We start from the raw sequence: 17,315 nt of genomic DNA, 5'->3' as shown, positions 1-17,315 counted from the left end.
CTTATAAGATTAGTTATGAGCATATAATGCAATCTGACAATTCTAGTCTAGCTGGGAATATAGACTATACACCCTCATTATTTACTCATGGAACAAACCTGGTGACGAGCTACACAAAGTCAGTCTGTTTTCCTTGTTTAGCACTTTAGAACTAGGACATTCGAGATCATTTCATCCCACACACTCGTTACAAGTGACAACACTGAGAACCAGGTGTGTAAGATTAAGTGACTTGTCCACCGTCACAGAGCTAACTAGTGATAAAACTATGTATCGAACATAAATCTGCTGACTCTCACTCCAGCAATCTTTTACTTGACTTCAAGATATTGAGAATATTCAATTCTCCATGTGGTTCACTTTATGGATTTATCAATGAAAATTTTCTTTCCTCCTGCTACCTGTAAAATCTCTTAAAATTAAGAAATTTAATCACTTAAGCAAACCATATTAAGGAGGGAAATCATGTGTAAAAGAAAATCATGAAGGCATGCTAAAATCAAATCATTATTTTTGTTTTGCTCATCACCACTAAAAGATATAAACTGAATTTGAAAATATTCTTCTAGCACTGTACCCCTAAGGTTTGAAGCAAGAGTGTAGGGTATAATATTTGTCCATAGGCTATTAAGAAATCACAGCAATAACTAGATAAGACATAAAATAAAAACCAAGAGAGAAATAAAGCACCAACTTTTAACAAATTACTTCTTGTGCAAAAGTGTAAAATGCCTGGAAGCATCAAAGCGGTCACTTTCCTTGTGTTCACTTTTCTTCACATTTATTTGCGAGAAAGCTACATTCTTCTGCCTCTCAGGAAGGGCCGCCCTGAGCACAGCAGCACCCAGGTCACTGTGATGTTCCCCTAACGAAAACCTCAACTTACTGACTCAGTTATTCAATAAGCACTTATGAAGGACCCGCTCTGTGCCAGGCAGTCTGCTAATTCAAGGTGACACATGAACCAATAAGTTATCACCCCTGTTTCCTAGAAGTTCATCTAATGGGCTGGTTCCAGAGAAAACCTCAAGATAGATACCAGCTAACTTCCTTTTTTCGACAGAGCTTTACTGAGTGCCAGGTGCCAGAGACAGGAAAAAAAAAACAATGAAAAGGAACTTTTCAAAAGAGGTCCTTTCCAAATTTACTAAATAACTAGCTCTTTTGAATTATTAAAATTACATGTTCTTCTCCAAGAACGCTAATCAGAAGTTGACTGTAAAGGCTTTTGATGATAACACCTAACCAAACATCTGAGTCAAAGGCACTGATCCCCTACTCTTACTATGTTGAGAGGCCAGACAGGTAGGCCAGGCAGGTACTGTCCTGTACTGATACATTTTTGTTATTTATTTTAAAACCCATATTACAGGAATGTGGTTGATCTTACCAGCAAACCGAGATGAGCTGTTTCCTACGTAGACAGATGCTCCCGGCAGAATGCACTATAAGCCTCTAAGGTCAAACGTATGACAAATCCTGTTATACGTTCCTGCCACCATAGAGGGCATCAAAGTTGTACGGGCAACCCCTTCACGATGACATAGCACCAGGCCCAGTTCTCAGGGTGACAGGTCTCCGCTTTTCCTTCTCCCTTCCACAAAAAGCATAAAAAGTATCAATTAGTACACAAGTTATCTGGAAAATATCCCATTTTCCTCTGAGTTTTTCTTCTTGAAATTAATCCAGGAAACCAAACTTCATAAAAATGAGTCCTATCCCATTATTATTTTAACATTATTATTGGTAGTGGTAGTGATAGCAAAATACTTGCAAATATATTACCTTGCTCACTGAAAAAAAAATGGAAGGGGATAAAAGGAAACATCAGAGGCAGCTATCTCAAATACCAAAAGTCAAACCCAGTGCAACCAGCATTGAAAAGAAAAGCATTCTCAGTCCTGCCAAAGGGTCAAGAAGTTATTTCTATCAAAAAAGCACAGGACTGACGCCAGCAATGGAAAATCACAAATTTTCCCTTCAATGCTAGGCTTAATTGATTCAATTTGTAAATGTTGAGACCACAACCTCAGCAAATCTCTGGCACTATAAATCTTTGTTACCCCAATCCCTTTCCCAAATGCTTTACCCACAGTTTAAGGATCAATAAATATTCTTCTAAAGAAGAACATATTTAATGGGGAAGCTTCCCAAGAAAAACAAACTGACAACACTCAACATTCAAGTACCTTTTTAAGATATTTAACTAACATTTATTGTGCACTACTAGTAAAGTATCAAGCACTAAGTTAGACAAAGCTACATACATAAATCACCTGATCAACCTCATGAGCCATGCGCCATGCCCGGACACTCCTGAATCCCCAAACTAAAATGACCAGATCCCCAGTTCTAACTAGTTCTAGCACTTGCAACCTTGATCCCACCTACTCATTCCCTAGAACTCAAGCTGGAACTCGGCTCCTCACCCTCACAGACTGAAGCTTTCTTCTATGCAAGGCTCACACAAAAAAATCCTTCTGTCTCTTTTTAAGCTCTTAACTCCAGAATAAACACCATTCATCCCAGATATGGCACATGGTGATGATGGCCAAACTCTAAAACAAGTACTCTCTTGGATCACATTAGTTAAAGAATAAACCTAGAAAGCTAATGAAACTGAATTTCATCTGGATTTTGATAGTCTTCCCAACCTTTAGACTATTTCTAGTTCTCTGAATACAGAAAGGCTTCTCTATTTGAATGAACTACAGAAGGCAATTTGACCCAAGAGTCCCCACTCACATACTCATCAGAGAGAAGTGGGGGAAAAAGAAAAAATATTCCAACTCGCATGACCACATTACAATGTTAACAACGCATTACTCACCATTGTGCTACAAGAAAGAACTTGCAAGTGGGCAAGGAATGTTCAGGAAGCCAAGAAAACAAACAAAACTCTCCCAGTCCTCAAAGCATAAACATATCCAAATGCCAAAGCAGGCCATGCTGTCCAGTTTAGACCCAGGTATGAGTGGGTGGACACAAAGTAGGAACGGGGGAAGGGAAGAGAGGAGAAATAGCATTATAGGGCAGGTGTGCTTGTCAGGACCAAGATAGCTTTCTTTCTTAGATTCATCAAGAATCTTTTGAACAAAGAAATCCTGGTGTTTCGCCTATTTTCCTAACTTGATTTATGTCATCACAGAGAACATGCAGTATATGCAAAGAGCAGCATGTGACAGTGGCTGCAGACGGTCCCTTCGGAATCCATTAGATCTGTATCTAAATCCCAGCTGTCACTTTCTTGCTGTGTGACCTTGGGCAAGTTATTTAACTTCTCTGTGCCTTAGCCGGGACCTCATCTGGTATTCTCTGTGGTATCCTCAGCACCTTAAAGAGCACCTTAAATATTCTGGATAAATTAATCAATATATTATTAACAGTAATAAATATTTTAGATGAAAGTCTGTAAATAGGTATAAAAATAGCTTACGGAATTGCTGTGAGTATAAAATGAGGTAACATACAAAGCGCTTAGTATAACTCAGGGCAGGATCCCACTATGAAGTAGTGACTGTTTCTTCTCTTTCATTCCCAGCCAGGTCAGAAGTTCTAATAAAAGAGGCACGGCAAGGAATCAGATGGGATGAGACTGCAGAGATTGAGCCCTGGAAGATGTCTGCTACTGGGGACCTGGTCATAACATCCAGGAATCTTCAGTCTTGGTGGATGAAATTAAAAGCCAGTGCCAGACCCTTATGGTAGCTACGTAATAAATGCTAGTTTGAGCCAGAAAATGGAATTTTGAGTCTTCAGATATCTGCTACCAAATAGAGTAAAAGCCTGGCTGAGAAGAAGAAAAAGGATGGGGACAAACTGCATCTTAAATAAACCTGACGCCACAGTTAAAAGCCAGAGATAAAGGATTTTTTTAGAAGGCTATTCAGTTCTCTAAAACCTTCCCATTAGCAAAAACACTATAGTGATTCATAGTATTTACCGGCCTTTTTAGGTAATAAGATCTGTGTAAGTAAATTGTTCTTAAATGTTGACAAGGTAAAGAAACTTGAAAGATTTGGGTCCAAAACTCTCCTCCTCCTTTCACTCTGAAAAGACTAATGGGACCTTGGAGGCCACTGTACCCACAGCTTGTAACCAAAGCAACTGACCTACAAGCAGTGGAAGGCCTGTTCGGTCTTCAGAACTGGAGGCTGGAGAGCATACGCAATTAAATCCAAAATCTGAAGGCATCTTCTTGACTACGAAGAACTGAACCTCAGGAGCAGAAGCTCTAAGAAACCTGAGTCACTGTTGCCTCATGAGCCTGCCAGCCAGAAGTATGCGCACTTAGGGCCTAAATGTGAGGAAACCTATGCAGAACCGAAACAGCCTGTGGTTAAACCTCATCATAATGTGGTCTCTGACTTCCCATTTCACTTCCCAAGAATCTGCGCTGTCTTCTGACCGCTGGACCTCCTCCTCGGCAATCGGAGCAGAAAGCGTGCTGAACGGCCCGAGCAATGGGCTCACTCGGGCCGCCGCCTCGGGGCAGGCAAACGTAGGGCGGCCCCTGAGCCTCTCCGCGCTCAGTATCCACCCAGAACACTGGGCAGACTCCGAGCCCCGCAGAGGTTCCCACCAAGGTCCGCCTCAGGGGAGCGGATGTATCGGAAACTGCCAAAGCCAGCTCCTCCCCTGCCAGTCCCCCGACGGAAAACTTGTACGTTGGTCTTATCTAGCCCCCTTCCCATAAAAGTTACCGAATTCTATTTATTTTTCTTCGAGTCATTCAAATCTGTCCCGTTTCTCCATTAACGTCACCCCTGTGGAAACTGCTTTCCCAGGACTATGTCAACAGCCCTAAGCCGGTCTCCCTTCTTCCACTGCACCACACGGCCTAACCGACTTTCCTACAATACTAACCTACACGCACAATTCCCTGCTCGGGGATTTCTCACTGTAAGGACAGAGCACACTCCGCTGCCCCAGCCCCGAGGCCCTCTCCCCCTCCGTCAGCCCCAATCACCTACCTATTCACCCCCAAAACAAGGCTCCCTGTTCCCGCCCTGAACCCCTGAACGTTTCCCCACTATACTTCCTCCGTCTTCTCTCTTCTCGGAGAACTAGATTATCCTGGGGTGACACCCCCCATCTACTCCCTCTAAACTTCCACATCGCCCTATATAACCAACTCCTCCCCCCTTGACGCTGAGAACCCACAGCTTTGTGTTACTATTTACCTTTTAGTGGGTGCTCTTCACTGCTAATTACATTCTTGATAAATTTAACTCTTTCTATACCTGAGCCCTAACTTTTCAGAAGGCAGGTTTCAATAAAATGTTCATTGTTGATGGTGACTGGTACCTTGGACGAGTCCTTTAAATTTTCTGGGCCTCATTTTCACCTAGAAAATGATGACAATATGTAAATCTCCTTTCGGTTCTACAATGATATGTGATGATACATATACTGCTACGTAGCCTGTATTTGTTTCTCACATTTCTTGATATACATATATATCATATATGTCATATATATATGATATTTACACGAAGTATGGAAGCCTCTAGCCCTGGTTAGTAAACAAGGAGCAATTCACGTCAGGTAATCTTGTCCTTAGGACTGATGGAAATTTTCAAAAAATGAAAAGTCTAACACTCAGCCAGGTGAGCTCCCAGTTCAATGAAGTCAAAAGTAAATGCTCACAAAGGAACTCATAAGAGCAGGTAAGTTTTTAAAACAGATGAGAACTTGCTGCCTTTTTTTTTTTTTTTTTTTGTCAGCAGTGTTATATTTTCGCAGTGTCTTGCCTCAGTTCCTCACATGGATTACCTCCACGCTAATAGCAAAGCTTGCGAACACCAGCGCCTCGAAGGAATTCTTTTCATGTCAGTTAGTAATGATCTAAAAGACACTAGTAGACCAACTCATTTAAAATGATCCTAACTTTTCAAAGAACCACTTTCGAACACATAACTGATATTTTCAAGCGGAATTCTATATATGGTGTTTTCCAAGTAGGTATGTGGCCAGAACACAACTCTGATAGAGCTATAGGAAAAGGTTTATAGGGAATTCTGAGCCAGGTTTTGAAGGATGAGAGGAAACAGAACCTCTTTAAATGTTTATACCATCTCCTTTGCCCACTCCCATTCTTCGGTCCTAGTCCATGACACCTGCTAACTCCTGCTATCTGCTCTGTCTGTTTCTTTACCCCTTTCTCGGACTTCTGCATCTCCCTACACCTTACTCTTAGAACTGTTTGGGAAATCACGAGGTGCCCGGAACTGGGGGGTCTTGCCCTGTCCCCTGTTTTATCTCCAAATAAAGTCAAGGGCCATGGGCCGTTTTCTCTTCCACTGTCCCTCCCCCACTCCCACCAGATCTCCATGATCAAGACTAAGACAGTGGACATGAGGGTGGCAGGAAGGGTGGGCGGAGTCATTTACTCAAAGGAAAAGTAAGCTCGTTAAAGCCAACTCGATCATTTCTATGTCACTATTGACAGCAAAAGTTTTCACCCAGGCTTACTTCCTAGAGGCTGTTCTGGCCTCCAACGCTCACACCTGCCCTCACGATCTTTCCGAATATACTAAATGGATGCTGAGAAAGAAAAACATTTTATCAAGACTTTGAATAAAGATAACAAAAAATCAGTTACAAACTGAAGTTCAGAAATGCATTTTTGAATTATAAATGGATTTGGGATTATCCACATCAAAACGGTCCACGATGATGCCCCTCAGAACCCCAGGCAGAAATCGAGACCTGACGTATTACGTTCGCCCACATGATATTGCCAATATTTGACTACTTTTACCTACAAAATTACAAAATTTCAGACTGTTCGACTCTATTTCTTTTTGGAGGGAGAGAGAAGAGCTTCTGTGAGGCCAAAACATATTGGGACTATATGTTTCAAAAGTAAAAGCTTTGAAATATTCTGAGATATAATCTGGTCTCATTAAAAAAAAAATAAAGATAGATAGATTTCGTTAACAACATATGTACGTAGTATATATGTGTGTAGGTATGTGTATATCAGGCCAGAGAATTTCTGGTTCTCAGCAGTGTTTACCAAGTGAACAGATGGGCTGCTTTTTCTCAACACCAACTTCCCATCTCCGAAGAAGGTGCCAAGACCTTGACGACAGTAGCAGAAGTTGCTAGCCAGGGAAATGAGTCTGGTGCAGGAGTACACTGCCTCAAAGGCCATCAGGACTGACTCCCAGGAGTTTCCTCATCGGGATGGCACCACCGTCTCTCAGGGAATGTCTGCTGCGCTCATCTCCGGCAGGAAGTTGGTCCTCACTGCTCTTGCCGCTTACGTGCATTTTTATACAATGTTCAAACTGACCGTTTCCTTATGAGCTGTATTTTTCCTGGGGCCATATAACGCTCATAATTAAACTAACAGTTTGCCAATGCAAAGGATGTATCTTTTTATTCATTAATTAACCATTTAGTCACTAATAGTTACTAAATGCTTACTATGTATAATTAACTGTGGCAGGCCCCGCAAGAGACACAAAGATAAAAGAGACTAGCCACCTTCCAGGAGCTCACAGTGTAGTGGAAGAGGCAAGTCATGGGCGCAAACAAACTGAAATACAAGAATATACAAGTACCAATAAACACAGGATTCAGAAGCAGGAAAGTTCATACCTGTTGGGAGAAAAAAGAATCAAGAAAGTTTTCACGGAAGATATGGTATAAACCAGGACTTTGATGGGTAGGCTTTTTTTCAACATGCAAGTGGGGAGGGCAGTGGAGGAAACCAGGCTGAAAAATTAGATGATTAAAAGAACTAGAGCTACATGCGGACAGATATGAAAAACAAGGTTGAGAGAAAAAGCCGATTCTATTTATGTAAGATTTGAAAACAAAGTTACATGTTGTGTGTGTGTGTGTGTGTGTGTGTTTAAAAGTATATAACATGAAATGGAATGATACACACCAAATCAGGCCAGAAGCCTTTTCCCAAGAAAGAAGAGGGGAGAAATGATGCTAAGCAGGGCTTTAGCTATATCTAACATTTTATATCTTAAAGTGAGCAGATATCTAAAATGAATATGACAAAATGTTAATACCCATTAAATTCTGCTTGTGGGCATGAAATTGTGTTAGGGTTTTTTCCCTGAACTTTTCTAAATATTTAAAGTTTCTCATTATACAAAATGTTTAAATTAAGAAAGGGCCAGGTGACTGGAAAAACAGTGGAGTCATTAACATAAAAATAACAGGAGCGGGCTGGTTCCTTCATCTATCTCCCTCACAAGTTATGCTCCAAAGGCGCCCAGAAGAGGGTGGGGCGGGGCTGACAAACATGGACCAGAAGGAAGCGGATACTGCCACGCTAAAGCAGATATCTGCGGGGAAAGAGAACCACCTTCCCACATAACATAAATACCGGCGTAACCAAGTCATCGATCTCCCCCAAAACGAAGCCAAGGAAACTTCCAGTTCCATAGGAATTCAGATAAAGACTCACTGTGAGGAGCTATTCTGTGCCTCCCATCTCCCCTCCCCACCAGCAAACACTCACAAACAAAAACAAAATGTACCCTTGCCCACTTGAGAAAGAATTAAGAATTGGCAGCTCTGCTGAAGTGGGCAGTTTCCAAGCCAAGGCTCTTTGCTGGGGAAGATGCTGATTGGGCCCAGAGGAAAGGGGAGAGAAATCACAGCTCGAGTTTTGAGGAAAACTTATCAATGGAAGGTACCCGTCCTTCTACATCCCCTCGTGTCCCAACTTTCCCCCAGGGGAATCTAGGGACCGCTAAGATGTCCTGTCCTCTAGCCTGTTCTTCTGTTCTTCTCCAGCAAAAAATGACTAAAACACAACATTCAAACTCACTTAGCACTTTAAACCTAAACAATTTTCCTTCACAAAAATCCAATGTAATTAAAAACACATGGAAGATTTTGAATCCAAAGGTAATGATATATCTTGTTTTATTAGATATCCTTTTTGTCAGTGCCAATTTATTATAGCCTATTTAGCAAAGATTCGTTAGCATAATTTAAAACTAAATTTATAAGAAAACAATCTGAAGGGAACTTAGCAGGCGAGAGAAAAACATCTGTACACTCAAAACAAATACCTTGACATTTTCTACATCTGAGTCATGACAGCTGAATAACCCAACATCCTCTCCACTTCACTCCAGGGCACCCAACTGCCTAAGGTCAAACGTCCCTATTGCCCAAGGTCCTCTCAGGGCAGCTCTTCCCCCGTCGGCCCTGAGAAGATGCCACCGCTCACACTGGACTGGTCAAAAGGACAAGAGGACAGAAATCCCTCTATCTCGGAGCACAACGCAGTGTGGCAGAACGTAACGAACAACACACGGGAATCGGAGAGAACTAACGGTTATTCATCCCATCACAGGCACCAAAGACTGAATTCCAGACCAAGCCACCGCTGGACCACTTCTGTGATCCTGAGTAAATCTCAGGCTTTCCATTTGAAAATGAACGAGGGAGACTAAGAAAGCTTAACAGTCCCCTAGTTCTCTGATCCCACGATTCTACAAACATGAACCCTCGACGATGACTGTGTTACTGGCTGGCTAAGCATAATAGAGTTATTTTAAAAGCCTTTGCTTTTCCTCTCCAATCCGCTCTAGACACCACCGACAAAACCATCTTTCTAGAACTTGAAATTTACTTTATCACCCCATGTGGTTCACCGTTTACTCCAGCACAAGATAAGGCTATCCGTGATTGGCCTGACCTGCCTCCCCAGCCTCGTGCCTGCCTCCGACCCCGTCCTCCAGCCATGAGAATCACCTCCAAGTCACCTGAAGAAGTCCGGCTGTTTCCTTCCAGTAAGCTTTTGCTCACGCCGCTTTCTCGGCCTGGCGCGCACTTCTCCCCGTCATTTATGGGGTACGCCTTGAACTCTTCTTGCAAGACTCAGCTCCAGTGCCATCTCCTCGGGGAGGCGCTTTCCACCCTCTGCGTGCCCGAGGCACAGCAGACCCGCAGGCCCCCCTTTCCCTCACTACATACTCTGTCACAGCATCTACCACGCTTCACGCCACCCAGATGACACATCGGTCTCCTCCCACGAGACCCGTAAGTTCCTGTAGGCAGAGACCTTGCCTGGCTCATCTGCTTCCTCAGAGCCTAAGACAATGCTTACCAGATGACACACATTCAGGAGATATTTGATGGAGCAGGGAGTGGAGGAACAGAAAACAGGAAAGGAGAAGGGAAGATCAGTTATGATGGCCTGAAGAGTGAAAACACTGAGTTGCCATCAGTACCGTCCTCGGCCTTCTGTTCTTTCCACAAACTTCAGCCTTGCGGGACCTTATTCGATCTCTTGGCTACAGCTACCTCTGTGCCGAGCGACTGCGTAAGCGGTACGCCCACCTCCACGCCAGCGCTGGGCTCACGTCGAACGACTGGAACGGCTCCTTGTCACTTTAAATCCAACACATCTCAAACTCAACATATGCCCCTAAAAAACGACGAAACCTTCCCAACTTTATCTCAGGCAACGTCTCAGAAATTCAGGTTTAAAATGTCATAGTCATCCTTGATCAATCTCTCTCCTTCATCTGCCACATCCAGGACTCGCGAATTTCAATTCGCCCTTCGTCACCTCTTCTTCGCTCCTCTTCCTCTGTATTCCACTCTCCACGACCCTAGCTCGTCACCCCCATACACCCCAGATGCCAACCTCCCTCCCTTCTAAGCCAACCTTTTTTCCCACTATCACCATATTATTAATCTAATCAAGAATTCTGCGGTTCACAATTTTCTGTCATTTAAAATCCAAACATGAAAGCCTAGCATTTAAGACCTGCCCACAGACATAGCTCCAAACCATACTACAATTCAAGGCCACTTGGGTCACCCTCATCGCTGCCCCGAGAACATCCCAAGTATATTCCTAGTCCAGGTTTTTGCTTGATCACGCTCAGATCCAAAATGAAATGTCTTTTTTCTGTTATTTTCATCCCTTATACCTAATGCAATATTATTTATTTTTTTAAAACTGGAATAAGTTACATTTCCTCTGTGATATCATTTAAAACTACCTGAGTACTCTTCTCCCAAAATACCTAAGGTATGAAGTCTGTACTATGCAATCGATAATATACTTTTACATTATAAAATTTTACTTGACTGGACTGTAAACTCTTCAAGCCACAAAATTGTCATTTTATCTGATCCTCCATAGCACCCTGCACAAACTAAACTCAGCAGGCCACTAAAAATAACAGTTTAGTAATTTCTCCTACCCAAAACTATTTCTTAGAGGAAATAAAGGGATAAGACATAATCCTAAAAAGCAGTTGAAAATAATCCTGAACAACACTGTATAAATTAAGATTCCTGCGTTTTCCATCTCTGATTTCCAGCTCACAGATACTACAGTCTCCTGCCTCCAGAGGTAAATAATCATCCCGTGCTCATGACATCACAAGCACATAGTTTAGTAATGATGATGAGAAGGTGGTGGGGGGGAGTAGGCAGGAATGAAGGAAAGCAGGAAGGCAAGTAATTGAAAGAACAAGGTTAAAAGAACAGCTGTGTGATTTTGTTTGTTTATTCTTAAATGTGCACACTTCTCCCCATTCCTTTATTATTATTATTTTTTTTTAGTGGCCATATTTTCAAATAAGCTTACTTCAGGAGGAAAACTTGTGACTGATTGTTGTTAGTGGAGCTAACATCTGGAAGAGCCTCTACAAAGCCCAGGTCTTGAAAAAGCCACCTTCATTTTATGGACTTCTGAGGCAAAGTCTTTAATCCCAGATGACTGTTTTTCGCCATCAGTGTACTCTTCACCATCAGGTAATACAGGCTTAGAAATCCAAATTCATTTCAACATCCGTATGATCCCCAAAACATGAAAAATAATGCATTTTCAAACCAAGAAATTTCTCTTAAGTTCTGAATTACCTATACTAGTGCTCACTATGACAGCAAAGACAACTGAAAGTTAAATCCACTGAAAACACAGTACTGTCCTTACCATAAGCTGTTGAGGAGAATCAAGCCATAGCCTTGTGACTCCCTCACAGGTAGATACAGTGTGAGACAGGTACAAGCAGAGCTCAGCATACTGAGTGAAGTGTGTGAACACAAAAACTTCTACAAGGAATCTGATGGCTGTTGGCTGATCCCTTGAGGCCAGGATGGTCCAGAAGAGATGCAGAAGAGTCACAATGTACTGGTGCCTGCCTGACTCCCTGTCCCCGAGTTCCTGGACCAGAGGGCTCAATATTTCCTATGAAATCTATCCTTTGTTCAAGGACCTACAATGACTCTATTGACCTTTCCATCAACACCCAACAGTCTGGCCTCTGAGCGCCCTCCACCCTTCAGCCCGCTCTACCCATGACTTGGCCAAGCCACATTCTCTCCAGTCGCTCTCACTGGCCCCACGAATACAACTTAGTCATTCATACCATCAGTGTGCACTGTACATTCTAGACTTTCTGCCTGGAAGATCTTTTCTTTTACTCCTAACATTTCTTTTACTCCTCACACATATTTTATAGATAAGGATGGAGAAGTAAATTGTCCAAGGTCACATAGTAAAAACTATAACCAAGATTCGTACCAAGTTCCTTCTAACTCTATAGCCCATGCCTCTCTATGACTAAATCCATGGCCTCCCAAATCCATTTCAAATTTTACTGATTCAGAAATCTTCCCTAATTCGTCTCATTGATTCTTACTTTGTTACTTCAAGTTTTCTAGCCCATTTGTAGGGCATTAAATTTGGTTTTGTTTCTATGTTGTTTCCTAATATAATAGGCGCCTTCCCATTTCCTACATAACACCTTGTCCAAACCCAACCTGTTCCAAGGGCAAAAACAATGTCTTTACATCTTTTATATCTTTTACATCTCCCCAAAGCCTGTCACTTAGAGACTGCTTTATCCACGGGAGTGTTCAATCATTATTTGGCAAGGATTCCTTACTAAAAAAGAAGAAAAAAATCAACTCCATTCTTCTATCATATTAAAAAATCAACTGAATGCAGGCATTCATGATAAAACTTCTCTGCAACTTCATTCCAGTTACACAGATTTATATTCTCTGAACTTATCTGGGGCTATGGAGAATATTCCACGGTCTGCCACTCCCAGAGGAAAGATGCTGCTGAAGTCATACTTTGAAACATGGTCTCGGGAGTATTTCCTTGATGGGATGGATGTTTGGGGTGAGGAGGGATGCTCCCTGATGATGTCTTCTGCCAACATCACTTTTACTCCTAGCATGCCTGAGACATTCAGGAGCTCTAAAACTTTATAAAGTAGCACTCAGTGCCCCCATACCAACCTGAAAACTTATTTTCACTCCTTCCTTATTCCATCATAATTCACTTGGTTACATATACTGAATCTCAAAATTCCAAGCAAAGCCTTCTGAGAACTGGGAATAGAGGTGGGCCATTGGGTTGCCCTACCCACGTATTCCTGGGTTTGGTCAACCCTGTAAATCCCCACCTTTACCCCCAAGGAATAACATATGTAGTTCGACTAGGGAAAGTTGCTAACTATGAAAATAAATAGAATTCACCAGACACCATCACTAATATTGCCGCCAGCCAACTCACAAATTGAAACCATTATTGGTAGTCGACAGGCTCTGGGAGGGTGTGTGTGATCTTTTAAAAATCAGATTCTACCCTCCAAATTAAATCTTTTTTCAAGAGGCATCCCAAAAGAAGAGATTTAAGGAAATAAAAGTTTAGGGAAATTTCCAAGTCATTGATGAGATAACTCCACCAAGTCCAGCTAACAGTTGGCATTCACTGCGGGTCAGCCTGCTTTATACAAGTTCACGGAGAGTCCTTTTGGCAAAGTTTGCTTTTGTTTCCCACAAGGGGGTCTTTAGCATTAAATAAAAGAAATAAGTCAAATTAGGCAACAACAACAACGAAAAATAGTAGTAGTTTGGGAACCATCTTCCTTGCATCTTTCCTTCCTGCTTGATCTGTAATGTCAATAGTGGCTATCTGTTCAATTCTAAATTATTCATGGTAATGGATAATTATCAGCAGAAAGGTGCTGAGGATCCAAAATGGAAAAAATGGAAAAATAACCTATTTCAGTTTTGAAATATCTTTTCAGCATATTTACCTTCTCAATCATTCCTAGCATGAGCTAATATTTGTATTCATTTGCAATCCCTAAGTACATAGTAACTGGCCACTTACTCAGGGCGGTGCTCCGAGACATGCCGGGGAGCCAGTGGAAACAAGAACAGATCGGTATTCAGACTCCAGATGAGCAACATTAATTTCATTTATTTTATAGTTCGGTTCAGCCTTCAAGCTATCAATAGACAAGCACAGCAGGATGGCCACTAAACCTTACAAGAACTGCTCAAAAAACAATGAGGACAAAGAGTATAATTGTCTGCCTATAATGTATTCACTTGTAAATTATGCAAAGAAAATGTTTAATTACAAGTCTGATTCTCCCTAGCCACCGGCTGAAGTCCTTGCACCCCGTGAAGAATGGTATCTCATTTGTTAGAAAGGAAATTTTTTAAGTTACATAGTATACAAAATGTTTTTAAAAGATTTAGGGTTAGCTACCCTTTGGGATTAGCCTTCCCACCACCTCTTCTGTCTATTTTGGCCTTTCCCACCTTACAAATAGGTTCTGAAAGACAAAGGGTTCCAGCCTCCTCAAAGATCTCCTACATACACAGTATGAGAAGCCAAAGACGGAAAAATTACCAGGGTCCGATTCTTCCAAAAAGCATTTTATATTACGTACTTACAAAATGGTACGGAAAATGAAAGTCAAAGTACCGCTAGTTCTAGCTTTTACACTCATGAAAACAGTCCGTAAAGAGTTTGGAGAGAATCTCTCACATAAAATGTCACGCCAATCAGCTTCTTTCAACTTAATGTTTCTATCTTGTATCGTGCCCACAGGAGCCACCTACGTCAGACAGACTGCCTAGACCGAGAGCGAGAGAGCGAAAAGGAGAGTGCAAGAAAGACGGAGAGGGAGGGAGGGTGAGACTCGGAGCGCTCGCTGGTCCTTGTGAGCCGACAGGCTAAAAATACGCCGGCCCAGTAAACAAATCCCATTCCATCCCGGCCCGAGCCACACCGTTAACCTAGTAATTATGAGAAGGGGAGTGAGATCACGCAGCCCCCGGCTTACTCATCATCGGCTTCTAAAGTTTCCATCGGCTCGCGGCAACTTTTCTTTCTCCTAAAGTTCACAAGTCTCCCCTAGAATCTCGCGCGCACACACACACACACACGCACGCACACGCACGCACACTTTTTCGCTCCCTTCCTCCATCAGTGGACGCACCTCTCCGTTTGGCTACCGATCAGGGAGCACGAGCTCGTTGTCTTTGCATTTTACTATCTGACATCGAGACTTTCAAATGAACTTTATCCTGCTACGGGGCAGGAGCTCCGCCGCCCCTCCCCGAAGGCGTCGCGGAGCAGCGCGGACGGGCCGCACCGCCCCGCGCCCCCGGGAGGGAGGCCGCGGGCGGGGCGGGGGCTGGGAGCGCGGGCCGCAGGTGGGAGGGAGGAGTCGCCGGGAGAAGGTCGGGACGAAGCAGGGGACAGCGAGTGCCAGGCGCGGTGCCGAGAGGCGAGGGCCACGGCTGAACCGTAACCAGAAAAGAGAAGGGGGACAGTGGAGATGAGGGGGTCGGAGTGTGGGAGGCTGAGAGGCGACAGGGGCGCGGTGACAGGGCGGGGGGCTCCGTTACCCTCGCGGCTCCCGGGGCCGGGCTCTAGGCCGGGGCGGAGCGCGGGGCCCGGCCGCCTCTCCTCATTCCTCCGCTGTGACCCCGGGGTCCGGCCGGCCCCTCCCCCGACGACGGCGGAGGCGGAGGCGGTGGCGGAGTCTGCGGCCGCGGCTGCCGCTCCGCGCAGGATCCGGAGCTGGAGCCAGGCGGGACGGATCCGGAGTGGCCTCCCCCAGTGGCCTTTCGCCTGCTCCACAGCCGGTCGCCACTCCGACTCCGGCGGCTGGGTCGGGATCGGTGGTTTTCGGCCGTCCGGCCGGAAACAGGCGCCAGTTTCCGGCCGGAGCGGGTTGGCGGTGACACCCAGGCCGCCCCGGGCCTCCTCCCGCCCCGCCCCGCCCCGCCCCGCGGCGGCCCCGCCCCGCGCGCCGCTCCCCGGGCCGCGGCCAGTTTGGCGCCTGCCCCGCGCGTGACCCCTTGTTTTCCTGGCCGGTGTTCCCAAAACCCCTGGTCTGGAGGGTTCTTGAACCCGAGCTGCAGGGAGGCAGGGGACACTCTTGAGGTTTCGAGGTAGACTCAGTTGTCCCGGCCCTTTAGGAAGAACCAGAAAGAGGCGGGGTAGTTCTGGAAAGGTGAGAGGGATGAAAATACTTTAGAATGAGGAGACTGAAATTCCAGTTAATCTACTCAGTCGTTCTGGACTGACCAGAGGAAAACTCTAGATCAGTCCCTGCCCAGTCACGCACTGTCCCGTCCTTCACTACGCCCTTCATGAATCGAACCTATCCTCTACACACCCAATATTTCTCGACGTGCACGATGATACTGTATTGACATGCCTGCCTTAGACTGTTAGCACAATCAAAAAAAGTTAGGCGGCATTTTTTTCTGGTCATGCCTTCGAACAGCATTACAGCATAATTCAAATGGTCATTGAGTCCCTACTATGTGCAAGGAACCGTGCACACCGGCGACACAAAAATGAACAAGACATAATTCCAGGCATCAAGGATCTTACACTCGAGTAAGGTACATAAAACTATATTCTATAAGGCAGAACTCACACTGCGCTCTGTGAGTTACACTGGTTATGAGAACATAAGCTTGCCTGGCACATAGCAGATCTTCCCTATTTGTTGGATGAATGAATAAATATTCGGAGAATGTGAACTGTTTCACATGAGAAGTGCCATTTAATAAATACCTCTTACGACAAGCACAAAATGGGGACAGTCCCTTCTATAATCTGACCAAAGGAATCCTAAATTTTCATTCAGATTCTTAACATTATGGCACCTGGTCTGCACATTTAAAATGTTTGTCTAAATTGTGCCTCTTAGGGCTATTTAAAATCAAATGTCAGAAAGTCAACTTTTCTGTCCCCTCGCCACTTTTTGAAGTCCTCAGTTTCTAAAGAAAGGTGGAACTTAGACATTTTAGGAATATCCAGCTCAAAACTAGAAAATCGACACCTGGAACAGGAACTTCCTAGACAGCTGTATCTCTTGGGGCCTACCCTGGGCTCAGAGTTGAAACTTTTGGGCTGTGCCTAGCGCCATACCAAGGCCGAGCAGGTCAGAGTGCCTTGTGTGAGGCACACCCAGCACTAAAAAGACAGGTTGGCCAACAGAATCATTTGGCCCGGGCTTCAAGCATGTAAGTTCTACAAATTT

At 44.0% G+C, this 17,315-nt stretch overlaps 1 protein-coding gene across 4 annotated transcripts in view; it reads right to left on the bottom strand.

Moving 5' to 3' along the window:
• OTUD7B (OTU deubiquitinase 7B) overlaps positions 1–15,981 on the bottom strand; it is a 46,748-nt gene extending 30,767 nt beyond the window's left edge. The window contains exons 1-2 of one of the 4 annotated variants that reach the window (XM_036234949.1): positions 15,664–15,981; positions 1,391–1,594 (exon numbers count right to left, since the gene is read on the bottom strand). The gene's annotated coding sequence lies outside the window, so the exon portion shown is untranslated. Of the gene's footprint in view, positions 1–1,390; positions 1,595–4,112; positions 4,909–5,183; positions 5,206–15,251; positions 15,410–15,663 lie in introns of those variants that run through there. The other 3 variants (XM_036234950.1, XM_036234952.1, XM_036234951.1) reach the window with 3 other exon arrangements.
• Between the last annotated feature and the right edge of the window lie 1,334 nt (positions 15,982–17,315).

Source organism: Rousettus aegyptiacus, unplaced genomic scaffold (genome assembly GCF_014176215.1).
Source record: "Rousettus aegyptiacus isolate mRouAeg1 unplaced genomic scaffold, mRouAeg1.p scaffold_m13_p_17, whole genome shotgun sequence".
Lineage (NCBI taxonomy): Eukaryota > Metazoa > Chordata > Mammalia > Chiroptera > Pteropodidae > Rousettus > Rousettus aegyptiacus.
The sequence above is the reverse complement of the archived record's forward strand: the minus strand, read 5'-3'. Positions and strand labels throughout refer to the sequence as shown.